This window comes from Amblyomma mixtum, chromosome 8, assembly GCF_055824585.1.
Source record: "Amblyomma mixtum isolate Tamu chromosome 8, ASM5582458v1, whole genome shotgun sequence".
Classification (NCBI taxonomy): domain Eukaryota; kingdom Metazoa; phylum Arthropoda; class Arachnida; order Ixodida; family Ixodidae; genus Amblyomma; species Amblyomma mixtum.
The window spans coordinates 74,867,418-74,883,929 of NC_143019.1; the positions used below are offsets into that span (position 1 = coordinate 74,867,418).

The 16,512-nt window shown below is 44.7% G+C and overlaps 1 long non-coding RNA gene across 1 annotated transcript; it reads right to left on the minus strand.

Moving 5' to 3' along the window:
- Position 1: 1 nt before the first annotated feature.
- LOC149333034 (uncharacterized) lies at positions 2 to 2,912 on the minus strand. Its single transcript, XR_016284924.1, has 3 exons — positions 2,828 to 2,912; positions 641 to 730; positions 2 to 295 (listed from the first exon to the last, which is right to left on the minus strand). It is a non-coding gene; the product is annotated as an uncharacterized LOC149333034 (long non-coding RNA).
- Between the last annotated feature and the right edge of the window lie 13,600 nt (positions 2,913 to 16,512).

A 16,512-nucleotide genomic window follows, 5' to 3' on the forward strand; every position in this document is an offset into this window, starting at 1 on the left:
ACACAATAAACCTTAAAACATTTCGTTCTTGTACGGAGATGGGATCAGTCTAGCTCCAAAATGGTGATCGTATACAATAAATTTATTTTCCCAATATGCTCGCAGTCCATGCTTTATAAATCAGTGGACTTTGTGGCATTAAGTACAGACGTAGTGTTTTATAAGTGACTTTTGCCATTGGAGAATTAACAGTACGCACCGCATCGGCATCTGCATTCGTAGCCATTCCTGTTGCAGCTGAGAGATCGGCCAGGGGGGCATGAGCGGTGCAACAAGGACGTACAGGGGTCCCGGTCTCCCACTGGAAAATAAAAGCAAATTAGAAAGAAAAGAACAAATATTCCATCGAAAAAACGATTTGTGTCAATATGCGCAGCATGCTTTTCAAGGAACGGCCTCTTTCTTTACCAATATGGCCTCGCTCTCCAACCTTCCCCTTCAGTCTATCAACAGTTAAGTGCTTGATGAATGAAATAGGTGCAATGTTTCTTGGGAAATGGATTCTTAATAAAACTGTGCAGATTTCCAATACTCCGGTGCGTTCAAAAGCCGCGACAAGCGCGAATAGCGTCATATGCAAGTCGGCTAGCAAGAAACTTCCTACCGGACTCTTGATATTCAGGAACGGCGCAATGCTTACCGCATCTGCACTGACACCTCCGGTCCCCAATGAAGCAAGCGACGTTAAGGTTCGGGGCAGCGCATCTCAGCTGGGGGCAAGCGGGCTCCGCTGAAAAAAAATAAATAAACTTGATATATCAAACTCTCGGAAGCAAAGACTCAACACGGCTCTCGCTGAGGCAAAGCTATTCAAAATATTATTTTATATCCTCATCTACTCAGGAAAACGCTTTATAATGCATAACTAAAAGAAAATCACATGACCGCTGTGCCCCATTCGCATGCAGGGGAGAAGCACTTGGTTCAAGTAAAATTCTTGATCTGAGACAAAGGACAATGGGCCTAAACAGGAAGAGGGAAAATAAGTGTTCAAATTAAAAGAAAGAACAGCTATGATTAGAAACTGGAAGAAGATTTTATCAATGCTGAAATCGAAAAGTACTTGACAAGAAATCTTAATAAAAATAGCTGGTTTTTCTAAGGCTAAAAGAGTAGGCCCCAAGGAAGAGGAAATATGAGGAAAGGTTGCAGAATATAAATCTCGACATTGAGAAATTCTTGGGAATAATATATAGCCGCATCTGGCACCGAAGAAGGTCATAAAGAGAAGAGACATTTGAGCGTCGGCGGATTTCATATAGCGGAGGCTGAATAATGAGGTAAAGATACCGTGAGAGTAAACTGAGATTTGTGCACGTGACACAGTTTTTGGCAGCAGCTTAAGAAGGATAGAACGGCGTACCTTACCTTTCAGAGAGCAGTGAGGAAGGTCTAGCTGCCAAAGGCCCGATTTCATGAGTTTCCTTGTATTGCGCAAAGAAGAAACGCGTCGGAATAAGGACAAAGACCCTTCAATGCGCTACTGAAGCATAGATAATGAGAAGGTGGGGCGGCGTTTTTTGCACCTATTTTTTTTATTTTCTTTATTGATTTAATTCATTTTCTTCGCCTCCCTACTGTCACAGTCGTTACCACCACTCTTGGGGGAGGAGGGAGGAAACCGAGGAATCTTTGTATTTTAGAGAAATAATTCTTTATCGGTTTCTCATTGCTAGTCTTTGTAAGTGCCCCAGCCGTCACATGCACTGAACACTGATTGATTGCATCTATTAGCCGCGGCCATGCAAATACTTCCTTCTCGTTTTTAAACATGTAAAGAAGGTTCTCACTCTTTTTGTTTAATCAATGTAATTACAATTGGATGTTCTTTGCGGCAATCCAAACAGCAGAGGACACAAATATTTGTTCTTTCACTCCCACCTTCCTCCCTTCCCTTACGGCGCAGTTCAGGTATCCGCCGAGATATGTGAGACAGATACTGCGCCATTTCCTTTCCTCAAAAACCAATTTACCAATTTACCAATTTTTTGCACGAATCAGGACTAAGTGGTAAGATGTTTGATCTCGTAGTTTAGTAACACTGGAAACGAACTTTTTATTATTTTTTATTGATGGTATATCCAATGCCTCAGGAAGCCGACTTTTTGTTCTTTTCATACGCAGAGTTTACCTATTTAACATTCGGACGTGCACAAGAGATATTCCACGTGTTTCACCTATAGATGTTTTCATTTAAAAAAAAAACAGGTTTTTCAAAAATTCACTTTATAATTCGCTAGTAATAGAGAGGAAAGAGTTAAGGAATAGAAAGTGTTGACGATTGAATCTTTATTGACTTGTCTTGACGCGCAGAGAGGAGTCCAAAGACCACCGCCGCCATCTTCAAAAATGATGAAGTGGACGTCTTGATGAATCATTTCAAAACGTCTGCCGCTCACTTGCGAACTGTTAAATAAAAAAAGTAATATGAGACGCTAAATACGCAATCATTTGGATGATCACATAGCAACATATGCTTTACGAGCGAGAACACGAAAACAGCAGAAAAATAAAGAGCAGTTACAATCCTTGAGATACAAAAAAAAATGACGCAAGAATCACACAGGCAAGCCAATTTCCTGCGGTATTTGCGACTGTGATCGAGTGCACCAGTGAACCTGTAAACACACCTCTCTCGTCAGAATGACTGCACCAAAAAGGGCAAAGTTGCAAGGATGTTTGAGGGGGTCTGCACGCTGCATTCATAGATTAGGTTTCCGTTGTGCTCCAAAAAATATGGCTTTCAAATCAGTTGCGATGCAGGCAGTACCTGTGGGGCCAGTAATCTGCGAGTGGCTTTTGTTACACGAGAACAGACAGTACGCACCGCATCGGCACCTGCATTGGTAGCCATTCCTGTGGCAGCTAAGAGCTTGACCTGGAGGGCAAGAGCGGTTCTGCAAGGAAGTACACGGGTCCCGTGCGGCCACTGGAAGGTATAAACGTGTTAGAAATGAAACATCGAACAATTCGTCCCTCAAAACACATCTTCGCAAAATACGTGCAGCGTTCTTTCCCACAAACAGTCTTTCTCAAGAAAAATATAATCTTCCGAAACTTTTTCATTTGGTCCAGCAATAGTTCGCGCTTTAAAGAAACAATTATATCTCAGTGTTTTCAACTGAGGAGCGTTCAAAAAGCTATGTAGATGTACTGTTATAAGTAGAGGCCGGATTTTTAGGCACTAAAAAGCACGTTTTAGGCGCCATAAATAGGCGGCTAAAATTGCATTTTAGGTACCTAACGGAAAAAAATAGGCACTATAAACTTTATCAAAAGTGCACACTTCAGCGCGCAATATCTGCCGTAAAATAAAACAAAAACACAGCAGGAATGATTTGGGACCTTAAGCAAGGTGCAAACATGGAAACCGTTTTTTTTTTAAGCCTGTCGCGCAACTTTTCGTACCATACACATGCTTCAGCAGAGCAAAAGGGACGGTTACCAAACCTTTTAAAACACTTTGGTATACCTCGAAAGAAACAATTCGCTTGTCGTGTACAAAAGTAGAAACAATGAACACCTTAACAGGAGGACATGTATTTAGAAATTGATAGAAACATTGTCAATTCAATGCATCTGACAAATGAGTTCAGTCTTCGCTCACACAGGAATTTAACTTAATTATTGGAGGCATGCACGAATGCCTTCAATAAATGCGAATAAATGCGAATAAAGTGTGTGCATACGAATGTGTTTTCGTATGCACGCACGACTGCCAGCTGTCTAGTGTGACCTTCTCCAAGAAGATTACCGCCAAATGCCATTTGATGAGGATGGCATGCAGCTGGGGCACAAGGAACGAAAATCAGGTAGGTTACCCAGGGGGAAATTTTAATCACTTAAACTGTTTCCAGCAGGTTTATGGAACATTTTACAGTTGGTTTCAATTGGAGCCAACAAGGAATAATTTGGACGAACCTATAACTAACTCCGTATACTTTCCGAAATGTGGTGCCATTTGGCCAACTACCACTCTAACAGCCAAAGTCATCAACAAGCTGCCACGATAAAATGGCAGAAAATAGGAAAAAGGTTGCTTCGATATTTTCGGCTGACGTGGTTGGTATTGTGTACACAGCCGGCGTAGGTGCACTGTTCACCACATCCAACTGACGATTTCATCTAATGTTGTCACGTGTGTGTTCTACTCAAAACCGAAATGGATTCGAAAGCAAACAGAATCTGAAAGCAAAACCACAGCGTAATTCAGGCCTCTTTTCTGTAAAATAGGGCATTTTTAGGCACCGACGTCGGAAATAGGCACTTATAGGCACTGACACCCAAAATAGGCATTTATAGGCACTATAAAAAGAGTATTAAATATATTGTCAACACCTAATTAGTGCTCATATGTAAAAATGGTGCGCAAGCGTTGAAAAAAATAGGCATTTGCCTAAAATCCGGTCTCTAGTTATAAGGATCGGATCGGCTTCTGCTCGAGGAGCGAAGGGCTACGCCCTCATATTAGATCCATTTCTTCCTCTCTCGGCAATTTGCTGCATCCTAGAGTACTTTTCAAAGCATATTCTGAAACCGTAAAGCTTTAATGGGTTATATTGAAAACGTAGCAGAACGAAAAAACGGGGACAAAATAGGCACAGGTACGACAGGACATATGCTGCACTTCCAACTGAATTTTATTTCGGAAACCAAAGCTTAGGTACAGCTCTACTATCGTCTCGTGGCAATCAACCGCAATGGTCCAAAAACGCTAGTTCATTATCAAGAAGAGACAAAGAAGCGGCGCTAGCACAATGACCACCTGCTTTTCTAATGTGATATGCCTCAACAATCTCTCTTTCCATCCGATCCTTTCCATGCCCAAGAAACATAGTTTTCCGAAAATTGGGTTTACACTTGCAGTCAGGGATAAAAGTCTCCGGACCACGTGTTCCTCTAACGAAGCCGATAGCTCTGCTATTACTCGGCGGCTGGAGACCACACTTGTGGAGGTAAAAGTTAAATTTTTGTTCTTTCATCTCCACAAGTTCGGTTTGCAGCCGCTGTCTGATAGTAGAGCTATAAGCTTCGTTTGAGGAACACGTGGTCCGGAGACTTTTGTCCCCGACTGTACAGTCCCGGCAAGGTTAACATGGGTTAGCATGTTAATGTTAACCCATGTTAATGGGTTAGCATCGAGCTCTTGCGTAGAACACTATGGGCCGCGGGCACCATTGTTTGGGGCTCCATGTCAAAACTTATATCAGAAGCCGCTACAATAGTTAGATGATTAATCGGGACACAGCAGCAGTTCGCTAAGCAAGGAACTTCTTTCGGGTTCTTGATGCTGGACACTGGCAGTACTTACCGCATCCGCACTGACACTCCCTGACGCCAATGAAGCAAGCGACGTTAACGTGTGGTGGAATACATAACACCTGTGGGCATGGAGGCTCAGCTGAAAATAAAAAAAAAACGAACGAATGCAATATATTCTTGGCTACAAACATTCGTCACTGCTATATGCCGCGACAGAAATGTTATAAAGATTATTTTAGGTTTTGGTCTTGCGAGGCGAAGGCTTTGAAACGCATCGCGTTAATAAAGGCAGCGTAGCTCAGAGAACACAGGAGCTTATGACCGCTGTGCCCCATTCACATACTGTAGAAAAACACCGCATCCAGGGAAAAGTATTGAAGGATGTCTGGAGAGAGTGTTGCTAAATTTTAAAAGGAGAATAAAAAGAGAGATTGAGAATAACAGAAAAAGCACCGATGATTAGAACATTAGCTTGAGTTAATTACATAGATATCGAAATGAGAATGAAAAGGCATTGGACGAAGATTTCTCCAGGCAAACTGATTTCCTACTGGAATAAAATAGTAGGCTCCAAGACAGAGTCGATGGAGCCAAGGGCGGCAGAGAGTTAGATCATAAGAAGACCTTAAAAATTTTGCTGGAATGAGCAAACGTGAGGCTGGCGCCGAATAGCACTGGAAACAAATATGCGACGCCTTTACAATGCAGTGTATTTCATCTAGCTCAGGAAACGCCAAACTGGCCGGGGATGATAGCACTTGATTCGCCCTTATAAAACAAGTCTATAGACAGTCTATAGACCTCATAGGCTCCATTGCTTTCCTATAGATATTTCTTTTGTCTATTCATAGTCTATAGAGAAAAGTATACTCAAAGTGTACTTCCATACATCTATAGATTGTCTATAGCATTTGTGTTGCCTTTAGGCTAGTACATAGAATTTGTCTATAGTCTATAGACTTCATAGACAGAAGTCTATGGACATTCTATAGACTGTCTAAAAATTTTTTTAGGGGTCAATCTTGTTGTGTACTCTGGAAGGAATTCTCAGCTGACGCTTAACTGAGCCGTCCATGCTGGCTGGCGTCATTCCAGCATAACCTTATCTGAGCCCGTTTTTCATGACAAATTGTACAGAGAACGTTCGTCAATGTGGAAACTATTGCTCGTTTGCCGCTGTGGCTATAGATTTCTGAGTGCAAAATACGATATGAATTGTGATCTTTCCTTAAAGAATGGACTAACAAGATACGCATTCGTTTGCTAAAACAATAATGATCGTATCTTGCTTCTCTAATATTGAAAACAAGTGCGCAATTCGCTTTGTAACACATATTTTCAGAAGCTCGATCATGCTTTTGGCGCCGTATGAAGTAAAAGAATAGTTTGCAAGACAAGTTTTTTTTCCGAAACGTCGCAATTTTTTAAATCTTTTAGAAAGCAAGGGGAAAGAAAAATAAAAAAATGATTCGTCCACATTTGGAGCACACTGGCCAGGCTTGCAAGAGCTTATGACCACGAGTTTCACTCATTGAGGGAAAGAATCTTCAGCTTCTTTGTTATCGCCCAGGAGAGAATTATTGTTTGAAACGTTTGTGTGCTTACCGCGAGAAATAAAAAGATAATTTAAGCACGTGTCAAAAACTTGAAACAATTCTTCATTCAAAGTTTAAGGAACTTGCGCATTTTGGTAGCTTTATGATGGCATTCCTTCACACCTATTCCTAACTTCGAAGAGATGACCACGATCAGACTCTCAGCGCAGGAACCCATGAATTGAGCCATTTGGCGTCCAACAGCGCAGTGCGCAACGTTCGGCCAGTTGGTGAACGATCAGTACAGGAGAAATTTTTGCGAAAAACAGGCAGGATTTAGGAGTGTCAGCAACATTTTCAACGCAATATTTCGCCGTCACTTTTACTACTGTAGCAAGAATATTATAGCAAGAAAAAAATTGAATGAAAAGCAATGTTCAACATGCGGAAATTCTATACGGCTATTATATACTGAGGCTAACGGCCTCCCAAAAAAATGACATTTCTGAGAACATATGCGCTTACCTGAAACCGCAGGCGCTACGGCGACAAGCAGGAAAAAACACAGGGCGATGTGCTCTCCTTTCATGGCTGGCTGAAATCAAGAACGTGCAGCATTAAAGGACATCTGGTTCTTTAGCGCAGACTGTGGCCTTAAAATGAACAATGTGTCGCTTAACAAAATATAATGTTCCAATTGTACACAATGCCGCAGCGCCAAACTATTCCGGAAGATATTAGGCGCTTGCATTCCACCCACGGGCCTCCGTCAGGTAACTCTATCCTTGCGGCTTTGTCGTCGTCGACGGTGGCGACGTTGTGAGCGAAAATCCCTGGAGCATCCTAGGTGGCCCCACCTAGGTCACCTGACCTTGTGGCGTGATCACAATCTGCCGATTAGATTGTGAGCAAACTGCGCACACCGGAAGGTGGCAGTTTCTATTATTTAAGGCTTGAACGCTAAGTCTTTAATCACTGGATGGCGTGCTTCAACCTGCAGTTGACCTCAAAGCGGCCACCTCCGAAGTATCGCACACAGCCCAGCTCAGACTTGATAAAAAATTTCACGAGCTCTTTACAAATGTCTACATTGCACTCGCCTTGCGGCACGCAGCCAAAAAACGTGTGCGGCCGCAGTCGCTGCCCCTGAGGAGGCATGGCTTCATCGCCCACGCTCCACCAATGAGATAACAAAGGTGGTCGGCCTGCTTTTCCGTCGCGCTTGTTGTGTGGTTGGGCGCCGCCGTGCAACCCAAGGTAAGAGCTGTCCAGTCAAGGATGTGTCACGGTGATGCATCGCGCTGCTCTAAGGTGAGGGGCAGGGGAGACGAAAGGGGGGGGGGGGGGGGAGTCATTATCTTTTACACAGCTTTCGTTGTCGCTCGAAAAAGTTTCCAGCTGAAAGGTGGAGAAAGGGAGATCGTGGGAGTGACCAAGAGCGGCGAAGTGCGTAGCTCCGCGCGAAGAAAAACGGCTCCGAAAAAGTGATATAATCACAAAGAAAATTAGTGCTTCGTGGTGTAGGGAGAGGGGGGAGGGGTTAGCGCTCTAAATGGAAAGGGCTCAGCCGGGAGAAGAGGTCGGGAGATATGGGACTTAAGAGAGAGGGGACGAGGGCCGAACTTTTGAAAGAGGTTTGAAATTCTTGAAGAATGAGTGACGGGTAGTGCAGATGCAACAGGTATAAACAGCAACCTTGAAACTTGGAAAAAAAACACCTAGGCGCAAATAATTTCACGGGGATAAAAAAAAGGAGACGAGGAGACAACGGACAGGCGCCACAGGCGTCTCCTCGTCTCTTTTTTTTTGTCCTCGTGAAATTATATGCGGCTAGGTGGTTTTTTTTCCAGGTTTCAAGATGGAAAACCAACTAGCCCGTCAACATGCCTTACTGGTTTGGTTTGGTTTAAGGGGTTTAACGTCCCAAAGCTACTAAGGCTATGAGAGACGCCGTAGTGAAGGGCTCCGGAAATTTCGACCACCTGGGGTTCTTTAACGTGCACTGACATCGCACAGTACACGGGCCTCTAGAATTTCTCCTTCAAAGAAATTCTGGCCGCCGCGGCCGGGATCGAACCCGTGTCTTTCGGGTCAGTAGCCGAGCACCCTAACCACTGAGCCACCGCGGCGGCCAAACAACATGCCTTACTAATAAAGCGGAAGGGAATGGGAAACTCTGAAGCGCCAAAGTATCGTGACAAAGCCGCAAGAAAAGCATCATGTTCGACGCCCTAAATATTTGAAGCGAAAAACGTGGACCTTCCAGATGGGTTTCGCCACTACTTCAGACACTCGCGTACTTGTGGAGCCGTGTGATGTGGCTTCTGTTAGTTCAAGATGGCTTAAGATGTGACCATAAAATAACACAAAAATGTAAAACAATGAATAAAGTATTATGCAAGCAGAATATGTTTTTTCATAGTTTCATATACGATACACGTGTCAAACAAGCTCGGTTAGCATGCGTCAACTGCCACCTGTTGTTAGTACATTTATACGCTGGTCGTCTAAGAATCTTCGATATTTTATGCGAAGCATATTAACGTAGGTTTCGGGCCTTCGCGCGACGCCCGGCAGTGGCCACCATTGACCTTCAAGTGACCTTCAAGTAGGTCACGTGATGACGTCACACCGGCTGCAGATGGGGCCTCATATCGCGCCGTCGGGCGCCTCCCGGCGGTGGCCACCATTGACCTTCAAGTAGGTCACGTGATGACGTCACACCGGCTGCAGATGGGGCCTCATATCGCGCCGTCGGGCGCCTCCCGGCGGTGGCCACCATTGACCTTCAAGTAGGTCACGTGATGACGTCACACCGGCTGCAGGTGGGGCCTCATATCGCGCCGTCGGTCGCCTCCCGGCGGTGGCCACCATTGACCTTGAAGTGAGATCACATGATGTGACGTCACGTGATGACGTCACACCGGCTGCAGATGGGGCCTCATATCGCTCCGTCGGACGTCGCCCGGCGGAGGCCTCCTCGCTTCGGTGCGCGCCGTCGCGCGCGACGCGGCGGCGGCGCCACTATAGCTGCATCACGTGATATGTGACGTCACGCCAGGGATGAGGCGGCGCGCGCCCGCCGTCGCGTGAGTCTCTGGGCCCCCAACCGCGGCACCGTCTTTGCGCCGGGCGTGTATGCGGTCCTGATGCCTCCAAACGCTAAGGACATGATTCGCATCCACTGGGCTTAACCTTGATAAGCCTCCAATTTTTTTGTTGGTGGGAAATTCTGACGCAAAAACGCAAAAAATAACAAAAACGTGTTGAATTGTGATTCGCAACTGCTACCGATAATTTTAGTTATTAAAGATGGTGTTCGAAATGAAAAAAAAAATTTGCGAGTAAATAAGCAATGACGTGAGCAACAGCTACACAGCCCTAATGAAAATTGTGCAAGAGAGAAGTGAAATGCAAAAAAAAAACAGCAGTGTGTAACATAACGATTTGCACAAAAGGAAGGAATTAGCGCAGCGGAAAATAGGGGGAAAAGTGCGATCACGGGGCACGACGTACGGAAGCGTAAGAATCTCTTAGCGCGTGGCCACGTGCGTTTAATAAGCGCCGGCCTAACATTTCGCACGTGCTCAACGTATAATTCCATATTACGAGGCCACTGCTTCTTTTCTGTACGTTGATAAAATTACGCAAAAATACGGTTTAGCGAATACACCTGCCCAAAGCCATTAGTAGTAGTAGTAGTAGTAGTAGTAAAAGACTTTTAATCGACCATAATTTATAGGCCGAGCATGTCGACCGCCTGGGCGACCAGAAGCCGCTGTTCTTCCCCTTCAGCGCCAAGCCAGTCGAGCCAGGTGGTGATGGATAGAGAGGGTGGCGGGAAGGAACCCGACTGCTGAGCAGCCGGGCAATAGAAGAGGCCAGGCCCGCATAGATACAGGGGCAGTTGGGACAGGAAGGGTCCGATCGGTAGCGATAGAGGAAGAGGCGGGACGGGGTGATAACTGCATTCATCTGAATGTGCGAAGAAGGCGAGACTCCGGCACCGTGAGTGATGGATGAGGGGGAGGGTAAAGGCGTTTGTCGAGGCGGAGCTCAAGGTAGACCTCTTTTATGGTGCGGCGAAGGGTGAGTCTGATTCGGAATCTCCATTAAGCCGACGTGGGCTGCGCAGTGTGGCAGTGAATTCTGTAGACAGAAGGAAAGAAGTTTTCGTTTTAACTTAAAAATTCAATCAAATGAAATGTATTTGATGTTTTTAGAACGAAATGCCTTTGGGCTAGTTTCCAGATACTCGCGCGATCAGAGCGTGCAAAAAGGTTTTTAAATGTATTATGTTCCACGACAAATAGGCGGGTTATTATGCCCAAAAATCGGACTAAGGCCACCGCATGTGATCTGTGTGCGCACTTCTCAAACAAAGCATATATTTTGTAATTAGCGGCTTTGCTAAGCCATATATAATTACACATATCACTACGACTGGGTCATGCCAGCAAGCATTCGTTAATTATACCAAATTTATGGGATATTTTAAAAGAAACTTTAACGGTAATTTGCAGCCGCTTCTAGTCGCGAAGTATTAATGATCCAACTCTATACATCTGTGGTCGTTGCTCTGGATGGGGTCGTCATCCGTCTTATGCGAATTGCCGGTTCAACTGTGGTGGAATAAGCACAGTCCAATGACCACCACCGAAGTGGTCGTGACGTCGTTGTGCCACTCAAAATCAGCGAGCGACAAAAGAAAAGCTGGGTGTCAGCAGCGCCATGCTATACAGCGAGAGAATGCGTTTGGAATTGTTCGGACTGCGTTTGAAAGTTGTTGTGAAGCACCGAAGAACTCCGTTGCGTCCGAATGCCACTTGAAGTGGTATTCCGCTTAAATTCCCGCGTCGCACCGGTATCATGATAGAATTGCAGTACTAGAGGTACAGTACCAGAGTATTAGCACAGCGCTACAACCCTAATACTGCTCATATGTTATAATGTTGCTAGGAACATGCGCTTTGATGTCAAAGATCAACGTAAAACATCTACTTTGGCAACGTATACATGCCAATTATAGTTAAACTAAGATTAAACAGGCCTATACAGACAGACAGGCCCCACTTCTCTTACAGAAAGCTGAAGTCAAGTTTTTACGAATTCGAAAAATTAACTTTCTCTCTCTGTTGTAGCAATATTGTACGTTGTCATGGCATTTTAACAGATGGCACTGGGTTGACCAGCGTTTGCTAGTGTACTTTTAGCGCACGATGAGTGATCGCAAAGCTGGACCAATATAGCCAGCTTTCTAGAATAGCATAGCCAATTCTGGCCAACTGGGGCGGTCCCATGGCTAACATAACCCGTGATAGCCATGGTTCTAAGATTGCACAGCCAGCAATGGAAAAAATTGGGACAATTCTGGCTAACCTGGTCCGTGATGGCCAGGATTTTTCGCTGGCGCAGCCAGTACTGGGAATACGAGCAACCAGTGTTATCCCTGGATGTGTTAGTGAGTGGTTAAGCCAGTATCAGATACTCATTAGGAACTCTGGGCCAACTTAGGGCCATGCTTTGCAAACGGATTTCTAATATTGGTTCGCTGTTATGTGCTACCTGAGTTCGTGCAGGCAATTTCAGTCTCGGTATATGACAGTGCTGAAGTGAAACTTCACGGCATGGTTGCTGGCTAACCTTGACTAACATATTGCGGACAGCGTCGGCGTCGCCGGCAAGCGCTGGTTTTTCACAGGTGGGTTTGGTGACGTCACAATATTTGGGACATGTGTTCCTGGATGCCATTGGAGGCGGGCAGAAATGCGAACCGTTTGGTCGGAAAATGTTCAGAATGATAATGACATATGTTCTGCTCAACATCTACGATTGAAACTTGTTAGAAGGCATGTGCTTATATGCATGAAACAGATGATATTTATTGCAACCCGAAATTTTGTGTCTATGCCCGTCTCAAAGTACTCATCAGCTGTTAATGAAAGACAGCTCCCAGAGGTGGTATGTGATGTTATAAAACCATGTCGGGTAGTTTTAATGCGATATCGTTGGGCTTCCTTTGTCACCCAGACTTCGCGCACTTCTACGTGGGAAGCTCCCAGACACCCTTAGAGCGTGTGGGGGTAGCGGTCTCGGACACGAAGGAGATGCCCTCGACTCATCGTGGCAAACTCAGCGAAGACCAGCTACCAAGTGACAAGAGGTTTTTGGGCGTTCGGTGCCCAGCTTTCGCTGGTCGCAAGCCAGAGAATGGGTCGGAGCCAAAGGTTCACAAACAATAACAAAGTTTATACAGCAATTGAGACGATACAGAGGATTTCACAATCACTCGTACAAACACATACCAAGTGATTAACAAACAATGCAATTCGTGCAAAGTTAAACTCGAGAGAGAATGCAATACAGAGGCAATATTGCACCTAAAGTGCACTAACACAAGAGAGAGAGGTAAACAAACAAAACACAATTTGTTCACCGGGCACTGCGGCAGTCCGACGACCAGAGTTCCATGACGATGCAGTCCCGCAGACTGGCGACCGTTGCCTCGTTGGTCCGATGCTGGCCGAGTGGCGTTTTCCCGGGAGTCGAACGGGCGCGCTTCGATGAAGCTTAAACGGCGGTCCGGACTGACTGATAGCGGTCAGCGTCCTTCTTTTATAGGCTCGCTCTCACGTCTGTTCGTTGTATGCGCCAAAGTAGGCGCGCACATACACGCAGCATTTGCAGTGCTGTCTCCCTTCTCTCTTCTCACTGGCCGCGCGTCCCCATTGGTCAGAGTCAGGAGTCGTTTCGAGAAGGTTGCAGCGTGTTCTAGCGTGGCGCCGTCGTGGCGGCGTCGCCGACGCCCGAGTGCAGAGGAGGGGGACATGTCTTAGCGCACGCAAGGCTTCCCCCTCTTCCCCCCGTAAGCTGTAGAACCGACTCGCATGTTCGAGAATAATCGGCGGGGATGACTCATTTCCTCGGCGCACGCCGCGGCGGTGGAGAGAGAGGCACGCGCTCGGCGGGGGCTTTCCCTCTGCCCCATCGGGCTCGCGCCGGCGAGACGCCGTGCGCGCGGCGGTTTTTCTTTGTTTGTTCCTAAAATTCGCCGAATTTTGTGACATCCTTCTGCAAAAAATCCGGCATCGTCATATGCGGCTGCGTCGGTGTTGTAAAAGAAGAGTCCCCTGAGAAGCAACGTAGATAGACCACTTTAATCACGTGACTGTGTGGCTTCATCCCAACCTGCCCACAAAATTGTGAGCAAACTGTCAACCGTGGGAGATGAGAGTTAAAGTAATTATTGTTAGCGATAGATTACTCGGGAGGAGTACACTGCATCACAAGGCTGTGATGCATCAACCACTGCGCCACTGCGCCCGGAGTCGTATGAGGACTCCTAGAGACCTATGAATGTCAGGAATGAGCAACTCTGCATATATGGGTGTTATCCTATTAAAGCTATCGCGCCATACCATAAAGATGGCGCTTAATTGTCCCCTTCAATTGCATTTGCATATCCAGATCTAAAGGTAACAGGCGGCTTCAACTTGCCAGCATTTGAGTGAAACCATCCTAGTCACGTATGTTCAGCTAATGACTAACTAGTAGACATAATGTTCTGTCCCCGGCATGGCTAAATCTTCAAAAATCCGGATCGTTGAAGTTGAATTCTGGGTCTTTTTTTTTTGCTGATGGAATTCTAGGGGATGAGGGAAAAGGGGGGGTTAGTACCCGTAACATTTAACATTTCTGAGAAAAAAATGATAATCTTTATTCGGGATAATGAAGGATTGAAGCACCAAGGGAAACATAGTCTCAGAGACTACAGCAGAGCTCACGATGCCAGAGTAAGATACGACCTAAATGAACATTTTTCCACAATATTGCCTGAAGCCGGTGGTACGTGGCAACGTTTTGTCACACACTTCGGTTTTATTTTAAAAATTTGGTCACATGCGAAAAAAAAAAATAAGTCCCGTCTTAACCCCGGGATTCCCCGCGATGTTATATATAGACTAAAGACAAAATTAAGAAGCTGGAAAAGCAGAAAGAAATCCTGCACAAATCGATTATTGGAACTAAACCAAACGCTGTGAACAAAATTAACCAAGCTTGGAATATTTATGTTGTTAGAGGAAAACCTTACTTATCTAGGGTCGTCGAATTCAGGCCCGTTTTTTCTTTACGTCGGTCATAGTAAAGTACGAAGTTGGAAAATAAAAACTAAAATAAAGAAGAACGAGTGCAACGGCGGGTGCTAACCATTTGAATAAATACTTCCAAAGCACTTATTATAAGGTTGAGGAGTTCCAAAATTCAGTAACAGTTCTTAAGACCTCAGCGAGTCATAAATAATAGGACGCTTTGAATATCCTAGAAAGGCTACTGCTCTTGAAGTCATACCAAACATGTAGTTCAGATGCTACGTGGGACAAATTTACAAACAGTGATTACCAACAAGGAGCTCCGTTCAAGGTACCCATATTTTTATTTTTATTTATTTTATTTATTTCCAAATACTGTTAGCCCTTGCGGGCTGTTACAGGGTGGGAATGGTATAGTCAGTGAGTACAACACAGTTCCAGCTCTTTTACAAAAGTTTCAAGTGAACAAGTTTCGTTGAATACGTGTCGGTCAGGGTTATTCCATTCTATAATTGCTTTAGGCAGAAACGAAAACTTATACACATCAACTCTCGGCATGTATGACATAACTGCGAAGGGATGGTTAGTACGCGATGACAGTCTTCCTGGTGGTCGCAAGTACGAAGCACGACGAGAGTTCGCAAAGCTTTTGAGTGCCCCATACAAACATAAAAACTTGGATTTACAAAGATAACTGAATGTGACTTTGATGAGGATGGTAATAGTGATGACCTAAAATGCAGCTTTCGAAAGAGAGGGGCCGTTACAGAAGCCGTTTTTGTTTACCAAAGTAGACCCCCAGACAAAATTTCTAAACTTTTAATTCACTCCAGCGGAGGCGAGCACCTGGCCAGGGGAAAGCCGAACTTTTTCTGTAGTTGATTATTAAGCGCTGGGGAAACTTTATGTAAACCAAGGCTTCATCCTCGATATTATTTACTCTTTCTTAGTTGGCTGTGCAACTAAATTTAGGAGAATTCAAAGTACTATCACCGCAATGAAGCTGTCATTCTCAACTTGCACCGTCGTCTTAAAGCACTCGCAGGCAGGCGCGAAAGTGTAGTTGATTGTGTTTTGTGTTCCTGCACATTTGCAGCATAAACAAAAACAGTTCCCTCACTAATTTTAGTTTTTAGCACTGCGTGCGTCATGACCTCCAGGAAAGCACACAGAAGAAAACATCTAATGAACAACATTCTCATTAACAACATTAATGAAATTATGAACAACATTCTCGGAAAAAGTTTAGAAATTAAAAAAATGTAAGTTACTCTTATAGAAATATTGAAGGTAATAGTCTACCCTTCTTATATGTAGCAAAATATTTCTTCTAAAGTCTTTCCATCGATCGCATCAAACAGTTAAGGCTGCCATAGAAAACCAATTTCGAACGCTTCTGACAACAGCAAAAAAAGGTAATAGAAGAATATTCAGAACTGCCTTCAGGCGAGCTGCCGATATATTGAATGTATAGAGAAATGTTACATTATATGAGAAAATAGTGTTAATAAACGGTTTCTGGCACAGAAACGCTTCTGTCCAGAATTTTTGGCTATGTGTCACTCAAGGTAGACACTTTATGAGCTCACTATGGGAAGGCATAAAGGAAACAAGGGAGCGTAGAG